Source organism: Cryptomeria japonica, chromosome 11 (genome assembly GCF_030272615.1).
Source record: "Cryptomeria japonica chromosome 11, Sugi_1.0, whole genome shotgun sequence".
NCBI lineage: Eukaryota > Viridiplantae > Streptophyta > Pinopsida > Cupressales > Cupressaceae > Cryptomeria > Cryptomeria japonica.
The window spans coordinates 399195322-399210677 of NC_081415.1; positions in this window are offsets into that span (position 1 = coordinate 399195322).

Below are 15356 nucleotides of genomic sequence, written 5' to 3' on the forward strand. Positions count from 1 at the left end.
TCTATGAATACATAACTCAAGAACCTGAAGTTCTAAGAGGAGCTCAAGATGAGACTATGTTGATGTATACATAACTAGAGGAAAGGACCAGATCACCGATCAGAAGGATTTTATCCAAACCAGAAGATTCTTGATAGACCTTCCCCTTGAAAAGAAAAGATTTTGTAGGCTACAAAATAGTGGTTACCAGCTGGTTGAAGGAATCTTATTCAAGCAAAACTTTGATGGAATTCTACTCCATTGTGTAGACAAGCACCAAGCAGAGAAAATTCTACATGAATTTCATAGTGGCTTCGTGGGAGGTCACTTCTCTGCTCTGACAAACATTATTAAAATCACCTGTGCAGGGTACTACTGGCCTTCATTGTTCAAAGACGTGCATGCTCTTATCCATAAGTGCAAGGAATGCCAATTTTACATTGGGAAACATAGAAATGCAACTATGCCACTCAAGCCCATAGTAGTGGATGAGACTTTTTCTCAATGGGGGTTAGACTTCATAGGGATGATCAATCCTCTATCTTTTGTTGGCCATAAATGGATCCTCATGGTGACAAACTATTTCACATACTGGATGGAGACAGTTCCACTAAAGAATGCCATAGACATTGAGATTTTAAGTTTCCTAGAAGAGTTGGATTCAAGGTTTGGTCTGCCAAAGACTATAATATTAGACAATGCCAAAGCATTCACAGGTTCTAGGGTTACCCAGTTCGCCCTCAGCCATGACATTTATTTGAAAACTTCCTCGAACTACTACCCGCAAAGGAATGGTCTAGCCGAATCAACTAACAACATTTTGATTTTACTCATTAAAAGATTTGGAGCAGAATACAAGAGGAAATGAAAGTATCAATTGAAAAATGCACTATGGGAAGATCGAATAATGCCCAAGCAAGTGCTCAATAATTCTCCATACGAGCTCGTATATGGAAAATAAGCACAATTCTAGCTTTGCAACTTCTTAAATCTCTAGAGCTAGAGGAGCATGAAATCATGGAGGTAAGGTTGGTAGAACTCTTAGAATTACAAGAAAAAAGAGAAAAAGCTTTTGATTCTCTCCAAAATCATTAGGAAATTGTCAGAAAGTGGTTCAACAAGAAGAGTTCCGACCCTAGTTTTCAACATGGAGTTGTCCTGAAATATAATGAACATGGTGCTAAACCAAGACAACACACAAAGTTTGACATTTTATGGGAGGGCCCTTTGCTTATTTTCAAATGCAAAGGATTTAACACTTTTGTGCTTGAAAACTCACAAGGAGAGGAGATCCCAAGTAATGGAATCCATCTCAAATTATTCAATTAAGTCTTATTTTCTTAGCTCCATGTAAATATTATAAATAAGTGTTCTTTGTTTCGCTGAAGGCCTTTTTGTCCTAAGTCTGAATCCTCCAAGCCCTTAGTTTTTAAGTGGAGTAAGCAAACAGGCAGAAACAAGTAAGAATAATAAGCATCTTTGAGAAAAAAAGGGAGCCATAGTTCACGAAAGCAAAATGTTATATTATATTATGTACTTTGTATTTACATAAGTACAATCAAAATGGGCTCTTAGGCCATTGCTTGTTTTTTCGGAAAGAAAAAGACACTAGTAGGAAGTGGCATTCCTCAGTCATCATCCTCGTCCTCATCCTTGTACTCCTTTGTCTTAGTTTCCTCCTCCATCACATAGTCAAAGTTAGAATACGATAAAATTGCAACTATTATTAGCTATGAAGACTTGTCGGGAGTCAAAATTCTTGACAAAATATAGTCCTAAAAGTATATGTACCAAGCAGTGCCAATAGAAGGTACTTAGAGATGTAAGTGAAGCAAGAAGTCCACTACACATTCAACACGATAGTGGTGCTGGGAGAGCATCATGGTTTTGAAGCCAGAGACAAATGGGTGCCACTAGACCCGTTCGTTGGAATCAATAAAATGCCTCAAGTCAGGCGTCATGGGAAGTCCCAAAAGTGACACAACAAAGAAGATCACCTCATCCAACCCGCCTAAGTATTTATTAGGGAAGATCACCTTACTAAGATGGGTGATGAGTCTCTCATCAATGCCAGTGTCTAGCAAGGAAGCTACAAAGCGTGAGCATATATTAGTGTTGAAGCGGTACCTATCATCCATGCCAACAAAATCCTCCCCTAAGACCCATTTGATTGCAACAATGAACACAGGGCTAGCCCTCCTAGTCATGCATTACAGGCGCCTATCTAAGATATTTCCTAGGAAAGCTACTTATGGCCTATTGTTAACTAGCCTAACAAGAGTGTATATGCTCCTAGTATGCTACAGACTAAGTTAAATGTTAAGATAATGATAGGTATAAGTCATGGTCATATTTATACACATGACAGGGTTTCAAGCCATAAAAGGAAAGTTGAGGTTTCATAAATATGCCCAAGTTGATGCCTCAGCGTGAATTCATTTCGCAACACGTAAAAAATACGAAACCAGATCATAATTGAGTTGTTCAAGGTTTTGGAGAGTGTGCAAGGTACGAGAATGCGCCACGTGTCCTGCCATATGTACTTTGCAAAATCAAGGTAAATCATTGTTAGCTTTTAGTTCACATCTACAGAGATGGCCGTATTAATTGCAATAAAGAAGGGGGTGCATATTTCTAGATAACTGTCTGAATATTTGAAATTGTAGCGAAAGTTGGAGAGTGGCTTCTCACTACACTCAAGGTGGTAGTTAATGCAGCGTCCTACAAAATAATTTCACATGAAAGGCACAGGTGGCACATGTATGAGGTAAAGCACATTATTAACATGTTGAGCACAAAAATCAAGGCATGAGGCTTGTTAAAGAAGGAAAAGTTTATGAAAGTAGCATGAAACATTTTAGTTCTCCAAAGAGTTTTATCCCAACACTAGAGAAATTTTAAAAAGAAAAAGGTAGAACACAATTGGCTTGTAGAGATGGATGTTTTGGGTAAGATGTCAGGTTCCTCAGAGCTTGAGGCTTGGGTTGACATTTTTGGGTATTTTTCCTATGCTTCTCATTTTATGCCTCCGAAACCTGATTACCCAAGAACTTTGCCAAAAATAAAAGATATGACCAAGAACCCCACTCTAGTTTTAGATAGATATGAAGAAGTTCTTGATCCTGAAATACATAAGCAGCCCAAGGGTCTTCAAGAAGCTACATGTGCTAGGATTCTTTTCTACAAAGGAGATTGGAAGCACATGCCGGTCAAGCTCTGGAATTGAAGTCTTCCACAGTGGTCATCTTGATGGTCCCTCATTTCCCTGAATTCATTGAGGCATGCTCGCGATGCTTTGGTCTGGACCCCCTGCTATTCAGGGCACTTTGCTGAAAGTAACATAAGTGTAGAAGCTATCCAGGACATGTTGTGCATCTCTTTGCTTACCAATACAATAGAGATTTCTTTGTAGGGAAGTGTTGGAAAATTATTGGCATAGAAGAAAGGATTCTTTAAGTTTTTATGGCAATGCAATGGATACGAGTCTTGCTCAGCTTCCAAAATTCCCATTGGTGTTCAGTGATTTGAAGCAAGATGACTTGAAAGAGGTTGCCTCAATGTTGGCCTACATCTATGGCCTTGATAATAATCTAAATGTACATACCTTCCAAATGGGTGTGCTTTTAAAGATCTGAAAGCATAAATAAGCTTTCTTGTATGACTTTTCCAAAGACATTGCCCAAGGAATAGCACAAAACCTAGCCAATTTCAAGACACATTACAGATTCAGGTACATTTCTTTTCTGGTTCATATGTTCCTGCATCAAAATAAGGGGGTTTTCAGTCAATACATGGAGTTGTCAGTTTTTGATGAGCATTATAGGTGGAAGCCTGTGACTATGTGGACTCCCATACTATCGGCCACACACGATGCATACTCTTTTGCCGACCATTTGCTAACCTTCGCCATGCAAGATTTCACATAGGAAACCCCAGGTTCTTTTTCTTGCTTCATGCCGCAACAAATTGGCTGCATGTCTACATGTAGTCCCCGTTGTGACTGGTTTCTGGGCAGGGACTTTTCTTTTGTCAGAGTACATGGTTTTGTAAAAGAGCCTTTCCATCTCACCACTTATGTAATTGATCGCACACTGGCCTTAGAGATTTTTACGTAGTTAATTGTAATTGAAAGTTCTATATAAGCACAGGCAAGCATGAGATTGCCATCACCCAAGACCGTAAGATGCTAGGGCCTATTGTTCTTGTGAAAAGACTCCCCACTGAAGGAGTGCTCACTTCAAAATTGGTACAGTTGAGTTTCGTGGTTATTGATGACCCATGGAGCTATGACCCAGATGGTTGTTTAGAAAAAAGAAAGAATCCTATAGCACATGAGCAATGCAAGTACTGGAAAGCCCAGATTAACCCTCAGAGAGATGATTCCTGGTTGTATGTGGACCCAGATGCTATTCCTGTGAAAGAGAAACCACCAAGGTTATAGTTTTACACCTTGACTGCAAAAGAAAATCCAATTAAATAAAATCCTATCACTTTGACCAGGAAGATGGATGATGATAAATGGCCGCAAAGGAAGAGGTTAGCTTTTTGGACATACTGACAAGAATTTCAACAGTTCCAAGTTTCTATAGGAAACTACCCTTTGGATGAATATTTCGAGGAGGAGTGGGACAAATACAATGTAGATGTAGAGTCTGTTGATGAGTCTCTTTCAGGTGGCTCAGGCTCTCAAGAGTTTGCAAAGAAAGAGAATATTCAACAAAAGACCCATAAAGGAAAGGACACTAACTCATTTGGGAGCATTTTCTGATGAACTATGGGATTTCTTTTCTTTTGTCAGAACTTACAAGGAAATTTGTGCCAAATTTGTTTTTTTTTAAATCTTGCCCGACATTTGTTGGAATTCTGATGAAACCAACTATCATCGAAAATACGACAGATGTTCATCAGAATTCCGATGAAAAATAGAAAACTAAAAAAAGTAAAAAAAACAAAACCCTTAGGGTTAGTCCAGTAAATAATATAAAAAATTGCGTGAACAGTGTTTTCTGTACTTGTGACATCATTTTGCTTGGTTTGTGAAGGTTATAGACTGAATTTTCCATAGCCCAATTTTTTTGCCTATGAAGAAAAATGATGTCAGATAATATCAGTGAAGAACAAAATAAGGAGACAATTGCTAGATTCTGGTCTATCTTGAAAAGAAAAGGTGATAGGAAATGTTATTATCCCTGCAAAAATTGTAAGGGCTTAAAGACTAGAAGACTTTTAATCACAACTGAGAAAAATTGTAGGCAACATGGTCACATTGAAGGGGGGCATGATTATCATCCATTGGTAAGTTGTTCATTATATGTGTTTATATTGATTGCATTTGTAAATGTTTATATCATTTTAACAATTTATATACATAAAAAATCACTTGTTAATGAGATCATGATCATGGTTTATTTATGTTGATAATTTTTATATAGGTGGGGTACCCTAGGGCACATGATATGGACTACCACGACCTGAAGAATGTGGTTTTCCAAGTGGAGGAACATGGAGGTGTGAATATTGAAGCTGAAGATAATGATCCTATGGAAGAAGATGATCATGCACCATAAAACACAGTTGAAGATGATGGTACAAATACATTGATCCATGACACATTTAGTACTGGTGCAACTAATCATGATGATCAAGATGACTTTGATGTTGTTCATGATTTTCTTGTACTTGAGATGGCATACAAGCCCCTTTACGAAGGCTCCCAAACAACTCTTCTCTCTGCTATATTGTTGTTGGTGAACTTGAAGGTTATGAATGGTTTATCCAACATAACAATCTCACGTATGTTAAGGTATGTCATATATGTCATCTTTTTTCATGTATTTTTGTTGTTATTTCATCACTAGTAAATAAAAGGTGAAATATGTACCATCAATATTCTTTATATTAACAAATTATTTTTTTGTTCTAGATTGATAGGTGATTTTTTGTTACCACCATCGAATATTCTACCTCACTCATATCAAGATTTATCTGCCATTATGAAAGATATTGGAATGGAGTATCAAGCAATAGATGCATGTCCCAATGATCATATTATATATAATGAACAACATGAATTTGCAACAGAATTCCCTGAATGTCATATCAGTAGATATCGAACAGATCAACTAACAAAAAAGGTGCCTCTCAAGGTTCTTTGTTATATTCCCATTATTCCACGTTTGCAATGATTATTTAGGTGTGAAAGCTTGGCACAATTTATGGATTACCATGCATGCAATAGAAGTCGATATGACATTCTTTGAATTCTTGTGGATGGTTATGCATTTACGGACATAGAGAAAAAATGACCACACTTTAAAGAAGAACCTCATAATCTCAAACTTTCATTGGCAGCAGACAGTGTCAATCCATTAAAAGAGCTGAGATCTATTTATTCGGTGTGGCCTATTTTTGTTATCAACAATAAAATTCCTCCATGCATGTCAATAAAAAGGGAGAACATAATGTTGGCAATGATTTTTCCAAGTATTTTTTTCATTTAATAGCCATGTACATTAAATTTTATATAGATTGCAGTAAAATGGTTAATAATTATGTATTGTTTTTGTTCATTCAACTAGGTAAGTACCAAGAAAGATATGAATGTATATATCGAGCCTCTCATCGATGAGTTGCTAGAGTTATGGAATGGTGTCACTAAGTATGACATCTCTAGACCAATAGGACAAAGGCAATTTCAATTCTATGCAATGCTTGTATGGACAATTCATGATGCCCCAGGTCTAACACATTTTTGTGGTATGTTATAATGTTCAACTTGCACACTTTAATAATATTTAATTTTTTAAACTATAAATCATGCATTTTCTTATATAATCCATTAAATATATATAATTATAAAAATTAACATATTTAATCCAATTATACATGATCTTGCAGGTCTTCAAACAAAGGTAAAATTTGCATGTCCAGTTTGTGGTCCAAAGATGAAATCTTGTCATTCAACAAGTTTAGGAAAGCAGGTGTTTGATGAGTATAGGAACTTCCTCCACAAAAATCATAAGTATCGAACTACTAAAAAACATCTTTTCAATGGGAAAGAATAGACTACATCAAAACCACAAAGAATGACACCTCGCCTATGGAAGTTGGAATATAATATAATTGATTATCAAGGTAATGTCATTCAATCTAATTGTTTATCTATCATATATGATATGTTTGGAATTTATATTTTTATATTGTGTTTTGTTTACTCATGTTGTAATTGATGATGATTATCGTTGTTAACTTTTTAAACTCATATGCTTCATGAAGGTCATTAAGGCATTAATTACCACCTTCCAAAGGGACTAAAAAGTTATCCCAGACAATTTAGTAGGTTGCCCTACTATGAGAAGTTACAAATGGTGCATTTGTTTGATACTATGCATATTGGAAATAATATAACAGAGACGTTATGGAAAATATTGGATGGAAGGCGTGACAAAGAAAAAATTGTCAAAATTTGTAGTGACAACCCTACTATGAGAAGTTACAAATGGTGCATTTGTTTGATACTATGCATATTGGAAACAATATAACAAAGACGCTATGGAAAATATTGGATGGAAGGCGTGACAAAGAAAAAATTGTCAAAATTTGTAGTGACATTTAGATATCCAATCATGCAATGAAAAATGTCATTCAATTAAATAGAGATGGAGACCAAATTAATATAAGTGCCCTTCCTTGGTTATTAACAGAGTAGCAAAGCAATGATATAAAAGAGGTCATACGAAAAATTCGATTTCCCACAAGATTTGCTGCGAACATAAACAATCTCATAACAAATAAAAGTGAATTTGGGCCAAGGATGAAAATGCATGATTGACATACCTTCATTAAGGTAATTCATGTTCTTGTATATTTTCTATATATTTGTATACTGCATGTACTTTTCATTGTATTATGTTTAGTACTAGTTTTGGAAAAACAATGAAAAGATCATAATTTATAATTGTTGTAGTACGTTCTACCTCTATCTCTCCCAAGACACTTCGATAATATTGTCAAGAAAGTTATATATGATCTTGGAAAATACATGAGGTAAGTAGTGTTATTTGTTCAATTTGTTGTATAGATATTATATTTTCTATTTGTTTTACTTGTTATGTAATATATTGTATATTATTTTGTTAATTCTCGTTAATATATTTGCATCTTGAATCACATGTAGATGGTTGTCATCTAAAGAAATCCACAAAGAAGATATTAAATATTGGAAGACAAAAATTTCTTGTCTAATGTGTGAAATGCAAAAGTGTCTACCTTTGACATTTTTCAATCCACAAGAATAATACCTCAAACACCAAGTTGAGGAGATTGAATTGTGTGGACCTGTACACACAAGGTCAATGTGGATGGTTGAGAGGCACTTGAAATTTTTGAAGGCTTTGGTTCGACAAAGAGCACATTGTGAGGGTTCTATGGTGGAGGGATATATGGTATACCAGACTATGGTGTAGATTACTGAATATCTTCCTAAGTTTGCAACAAAGATCCATGTAGATCATATTTGGGATCTCAAATCCATTAATAAATTCGAAGGGGAGTACCTGATGGGGAAAGGTAGATTGAGAAAAGTGAGAGGTAATTATTGGATGTTCATGGACATTAATTTGAAAAAATTTTACATTTGGTCTTTATATATATTGTAGTTAATTAATTCTTAATCTTAAATATACATCAATTGTTCTAGTTATTTTTTCTATAGTTGCTCGAGAGTGGGATGCACTACATTTGTATGTCGTAAACAATCTTGATTGGATGATGGTATGGATTGAATGATGTCAACAATTTGGTCACGCATTAACTTGAAAAGGTGTGGCTTCATTGGTTAAAGAAGCTCATCGTAATGGAGATTCCAATGTTACACCAAGGGAAATTGATTTGGCATATGATTTAAGAGATAAACGGGTACATATAAATATATTAATCAACCATATTTTTTTATTTTTTTTCAATTGTAATGATGTATATATATGTTGCTTTTTGCATACATTCGACCAAGAATAAATATGTTTATCAACTGGCAATGCAATAATTTTTACATTTTTTACATATTATGGGTGAAACACCACAAGGCTATGTGGTGCAATGGTCATAAATTTCGCATAAAAAAGTTGGATGACATGAAGAAAACTTGTGATTCTGGGATAACTGTAGTATTTCAAGTGACTAATGTTTCATCTAGAAGTGACATGCATCCTCAAGTTTCAGAAAATCGATACTATGGGATTTTGGATGATATACTTGAGTGTGACTTTGGGTCCTTCAAATTAGTTCTTTTCATCGTCCAATGGTACAGGCTACGATTGAATGAAAATGATCCTGACAGAACTATTATTGAACATGATAATGGATTTACAATGGTCAATACAAGGTCATTTGAGCGAGCTAGAAATGAGCCCTAAGTTCTTCCAAGCCAATATAAGAAAGTATTTTACTCAGAGGTTCCACATAAACTGGGTTGGTCATTTGTTGTTAGACATGATCCTAGAGGAAGGTCAGTAAAGTATAATATCATGAAAGAAGAAGATACAAAAGAACTAGAAGATGATGTACATGATGATCAAGATCAACATTTAGTTGATGATGTGCCCGATGAAGATGTCGAAGAAGAGGAACAAGATCACGATTATGTAGGAGTTAATGTTCATGAAGATGATGATGATATCAATGATGATGATGATGATGATATGACCAATCCTTACAATGTTGATTCTGGATCGAAAGATACAGAGAAAGAGTTGGATGAACAAGAAGATCAATGACATGATTTAAATGTATGAGGTATGCAATTAGTATATTATCTATTATCTATTTGATTTCTTGATATTTTTTGGTGAAATATAAATGTTGTGATTATGTGGGAGGACTTATACTTTGTGATTCTGTTTACATGTATCTTTACATGTTAAGTAATTTACATTACAAATATTTGCATCATGTTGTGTTCCCTGCTGAGATATTTATGGAAAATTTAATGGATGAATCATTTTAATGGTTTGTTATGCAATAACACAATGATTCCTATTATGATGTATGATGCACCAGATACTATTTTGTATCTATGCTCTTAATCTAATTCAAGGAGATGATGTTTTCTGATCTTGATATTTTAACAAGTCTATGATAATTGTAGATAATACTTTAGGGAATGTGTGTTGCATTAAAGGATCATTAAGAAGTGTTGTAGATAATACCCTTTATTGGACATATTGATGTAATATATATTAATTATTGATATCAATTCTCTAAGTATGATGTTTTGTTGTCATAAAATGACACTTGCATGTAGGGTTTGACTCTATTGTCTTAGATAGAGACCATTAAGAGGATACCTTCTTATTCAAAACGTATATTCTAAACCCCTAAAATCAGAAAACAAACATTTTACTTTTTATTTTTTGTGTTCAAAATTTTCCATGTTCTCAAGGTGTTGAATAAGATAAATAATAAGGATTTAACTAATATTAGGTAGGATCATTTCAATCCTTAGTACAAATGGGGGAACATTATGCTCTAATAAATATCTTAGTGTGTAGAGATTGATATTTTAGATATTGAAGTAAGGGATACCCCCTACGTCTAGCAAAGCCTAAAGTGCAAATGAGAACAAGCCACTATCTCATTTTCATTGACAACTAATCTGAGCCTTAATAATTGAAGATAACTACTTTATAGAGATAATCAAATAATTATTTGGGAACACCAACACTACCCATGTTTACCCTTTGCACGTGTTTCATGGCATACACACTAAAGCACTTTACATACATTTCACCCTCCTATAAAACAATGAATTTAATAGTTTAGTACATATACTTTCCTAGTTCTTCTACTCTATTAGTGACCCCCAAAATCACCCAAAATTTTAATACATATATAGGTTATACTACTTTTTTGGGCCACCTATAGTGCCTTAATCACTTTGCTTGATGATGATCAAATAGTACATTATTCATTGTTCCTTAGCTCCTTGTTTTTATTTTCTCTATGAACTCTTAAGGATAAGAGTAAAAATAAAATATTTAATAGCTCATACTCCCCAATCCCTATTTATATAAATCTAGGCACAAATATTCTCTTTGATAATTTTTACCCCCTTTCTCTTCTTCTCATTTGATTCATTTATTTTTCAACCTTTTTTTCCTTTCAAATCTTCTCATTTTTATCTTATATCCTATTTTATCTTTGTTTTATTTTCAAAAGATGACTCATGTTATTTTTTTCTTGAGTACCCTCTAGAGGGGGCATTATCCTCATTTTTCTATCCTACTAGGACATATCACCACCTTTTTTGCATCCCAAAAGTATATAATTGAATGAATAGGCATGTTAGCACATATTTTTGCAAATTTTTTTTGTGCTATTTATTGATGTTTTATATGTATATTTTCATCATGAGAGCATTTATTGCTAGATTGTATGTGCAGCAGATATGTTGTTGTGTCAGAGAAATCCAATTGTAGCCTGAATCTACATGAACAAGTATCGCTTGGGCATATGAAGGGATGGAATTAAGTATGGTGACATTATGATAACCTTCATCATGACAATCTTTGCATAGAAAGAGCACATTTTAGGGTTCATCATAGAAGCAGGGTCATGAGTACATTCAGAGATGTTTTCAGTGCCTTAGAAGTTCATCAGCATGGTTGTGGAAGTCACATTTGTGAAAGAAATCCTTCTCTTCATAAGATATAAAATTATGTTTATCGGCGTAAGTCACCTCGATAAGATTGCCTAAGGATAAAAAGGTGCATGCCGATCGACAAAACACACACCGATGAGTCTGATGTTGTTCTCTCAAGGTGCAACTGATAGGAAGAAGTTTGGAAAGTTAGTAATCCATCGATAAAAGCTACACCGATAGCATAACAAGAAGGCAGAGTCATCGACATAGCATTCACGATCGGAAGCACGAGGAAAAGGTTACCCTGACACCCGATGAGGTTATCGACATAACTTATGCTGATGTCAGATGGAGTGGAATACTTGTTGGGAATGCCATCGAGTCATCAAAAAGTGTCATCTTATGCTACCTTGATACTTGATGGACTAGGTGGCAAAGACAATCTTATCGGCTTGACCTACTCCGATGAGGTGATACCAAAAAAAGGAGAATACTAAGTCATCAGGGTAACTTAAAACCATCGGGGAGAGGTGTTTTAGGTTATGCCGATACCCGATGGGAAAGTCAAGCCAGGCACAGAGAAGGAGACTTGATCGAGATAAGTTACACTGATTGAAGTCGAAGTCATCGGGATATCATCATCTCATTGGGAGGAGACATCTTTCGTTACACCGATACCCGATGAGAAAGAAGAGATAGGTAAAAACAAGGAGATCTCATTAGGAAAATGTATGCCAATAGACTGGAGGAGTAAAAAGATACATAGGTTTGAAGGCGATGACATCAGGTCATCAAAGAAACATAAAATGAGTTATTTTGATACTCGATAAGGTGACCTGATGTAACAAATGAGATGCAGACTACGAAGGCGGACTCATCAGAATAACTTCTAACCATTGGAGGAACATATTTGGAGCTATGTCGATACCCGATGGGTAGAATGCCATGAAAGAATAAAAGGATGATACATTAGAATGACCTATGCCGATGTGACATAAAGGTGAAAGTAAAGCCTAGCTAAAAGGCAGAGCCATCGGGGAAGTTATAACCATCGAAATGAGAGAAAATGCATTATGCCGATCCTTGATGGAGTGATTGGGGAGACCTATGCCGATCAAAAAGATAGGTGGCGCCAAGTGATTTAATCATTGGGAGGAGTTATGCAGACTAGATGTTGCAAAATCTGATTTTAACGAATACACCCACCATTATTAAATATAGGCAACATATAGGTTTGTGCTTGCATGAGGTAAATCATAGACCCATTTCAATTGAGTAAATGCTCCTGATGTATTAAATTTATATATGGAAGTTTGTATAAGGAATTTGCATAATAGATTGAAGTGAACAAAGAGATTGAAGTGAAACTAAACTGCAAAATTTTGAATTTCAGAAAGCTTGAAGGATTCAAATATGGAGGGTTCTAGTTCCAAAGGAAAGAGGAAGGTCACTGAGGTTTCTGAGAGTGCCTTGAAGAAGTCTAAAGGTGGAGAAAGTGAGCAGAAGTGGAAGTTAAATCAAGACATGATTGACCAAATGAGCTCACCAGGAGCCAAATCCTGAAGATCTAAGGCTAATTTTCCTATTTGTGACTAGCTAGAAGATGATTATAAGTAAATTGGTGATGTTTGGACCAGGGTTAGAGGCCAAGAATTACTCTTGTATCATTACTCATGAAGGAGAAAGTCGACCCCAATTTCAAACCCATGGATGACTGGATTGGGTAAACTAGTGGTCCCTAATGTCTTTGTAAATATTCAATTGATGAAAATACTGGCTAGGACTTATAATTCCATGAAAAGATGTATCCAATTACCAAATGGCGATGCATTCATCCATCTTTTAGTAGCTACCATTCATGAGGTTTTTGGGCTTGGTTTGGAATCCGATGTGCATCTATTTTTTGAGAAACTAGAAGAAGAATATACGAAGATGGACACTGTATACAATGGGTGGAATTTGGCCATACATAAGGCTAAGAAAAAGAAGTTGACAAATGAAGATAGACCTTGTTTGACATCAACATTTTCAGGCAGTATTTGCAGAATATGTATATGGCATGCGGTCAAGTGGGAGGAGTTGAGGTTCCAGATGTGGCTCGAATAGGACCTTTGGTATTTGTTGCAGATACACAAATGCATGAGCCAAGACAGTTTGATTATGCTGCATACATTGTTGAGAAAATGCATGAGGGTTTCTTGAGTCTTTAGAATAACACCGACAAATATTTTAAGTTTTATTCATTGTTGATGCATATTATCTTGTTTTATTGATGACCCAGGGGGTTGTGGCCTGAAGAATTGAAATTAAATGTTCATGATAAATATGGGTAAGAGCAGCTAGCACAATTGTGGGTATCACTGCGGGATTCTCAGTTCATGAGATCCCATTACATCAAATTTGAAGAGTTTTTTGTTCAACCATTATACAGAGCTTTTGGGATTTTGTGTGATGGATCATTTTTCAGAAGAAATTAAAAGATTTCTTTGACCCCATGAGCATGGAGATACAAGGGTGAATCATAATTGGGGTGATTGGTACTATGCCAAGACTTTACATATGTCAGGGTTTTTGGATTCAAAGGTGCTCCCTATGTGCTACCAAAGCCTACGCCAGACTAAATCACTTACTTGGAGATCGTGAGACAAATGAGTGTCTCTAATGCACATCATTTTGGAGGTGTCGACAAGCAAGTATTTTTACCCGGGACTCTGCATTTTGGTGATTTCATGAAAGTTATTGAGAGGAGGTTAATAAAAGACTATAATCTTTATCAACACGCAAGCAGAATAAATTATGACCTGGAGTGCTATATACACCAGAGTAGAAAAGGGAAGAATCTTGGTGATTATTTTCATGAGCATATTGAAGCCTGCGATATCTTCAGAAACAAGGAGTCTGAAGAAGCCATGCAAATTTTTCAGGATTTAAATCAGAAATTGGAAGAAAAAAGATAGAGACTGTAGGAGATGGATGAAGAAGAAGAAGTTGAATGTGAATCAAGTGAGAATGAGGCTATTTCAAGATTTAAAATGCCCGATAAGGAGGAGGAACCTGAAGCACAAGACCAAATCATTGCAAGGATGCATGTTGTTTTGGATGTTAGGCTAGATGAGCATACACCTTTTGTGTCAGATGATGAATTTATTAGGTCAAAGGAGTTTAAGTCCTTCTTATATCATTTTAAAGGAAAGAGGTTAAGAGAAACAATCCCAGACATGACACTTGAAAAATGAAGCAGAGATGCTTAGAAAGCCGAAGACAGAGATTAATGCAGAATTAGAAGGCATGAACCCTCAAAGGTGAAGACAACTTCTTGTAGAGGCATGGATCATTCTCTTTCCAGGTTGGGACCTTAATGCATCCTTTATTTTTGATAGCCTATTGCATTCAAATAAGAAATATTTTAAGTTAGACATTCAGGGTGTAAATGATATTTTCATTGGATCAAGGTATGATCCAGATGACGAGGCTATGCTTTTGTGGGCCCTCTATCCTTTGAATAAGAGGCCTAAGATTATAGATGTGGACAAGGCCTTTGGTCACATGATGAAGTTAAAGGTTGGTGAAGTGGATCCCATGGTCACAACGGATATGGGAATTGACATTTCCAAATTAAATGGCATAGATGAAGATGTTGGCAAGAGAGACAGGGAAATACAAGTCAGTATATGAAGAACTCTTGAGAAGTAGAGGCCAGCTTGTACCCCAAATAGCAGATGAATCAAAACTAAAGAAG